The sequence below is a fragment of the Spermophilus citellus genome (genome assembly GCF_964194105.1).
Source record: "Spermophilus citellus genome assembly, chromosome: 1".
In the NCBI taxonomy this organism is placed as follows: domain Eukaryota; kingdom Metazoa; phylum Chordata; class Mammalia; order Rodentia; family Sciuridae; genus Spermophilus; species Spermophilus citellus.
This window is the reverse complement of record NC_138182.1, coordinates 149745706-149746089: the sequence shown is the minus strand read 5'-3', so window position 1 is coordinate 149746089 and position 384 is coordinate 149745706. Positions and strand designations below refer to the sequence as shown.

General features: G+C 44.3%; 1 protein-coding gene across 3 annotated transcripts in view; it reads right to left on the bottom strand.

The window, feature by feature from the left end:
- TRIM7 (tripartite motif containing 7) overlaps positions 1–180 on the bottom strand; it is a 9127-nt gene extending 8947 nt beyond the window's left edge. The window contains exon 1 of one of the 3 annotated variants that reach the window (XM_081283604.1): positions 1–180. This exon is cut by the window's left edge and continues 989 nt beyond it. The gene's annotated coding sequence lies outside the window, so the exon portion shown is untranslated. The other 2 variants (XM_081283605.1, XM_081283603.1) reach the window with 2 other exon arrangements.
- Positions 181–384: the final 204 nt, after the last annotated feature.

The window sequence follows — 384 nt, the reverse complement described above, 5'->3', positions numbered from 1 at the left end:
AGCTGGTTCATCCCGACCCTGTGCTGAGCTAAACTTAGGGTCTAGAACCTGGCCCTGTCCCCTTCTGCCAAACATAACCTTGTATCCGTTTCTGTAACTACATTTCCTATAACTGTGGTATCCCATTTCTTTATTTCATTTTTTGAACAAGTAATTAATTTAATCATTTTCTCACTTTATTCACTGTTATCCTTTCCCGCCCTCCCCCAGCCCCCATCTTCTTTGTTGCTCCGGAGGCCTCCTCGAACCCTTCAGAGCAGCCAGTATTATCTGCTTCCATACCTTCTTTCCTTATTCCCTCTGGAAACCACTAGGATCAAGTGTTCACCCTTACTCTCCTCAGAAATCAGTCTTGTAGATGTCATTAGCGACCTGTGCAATTCT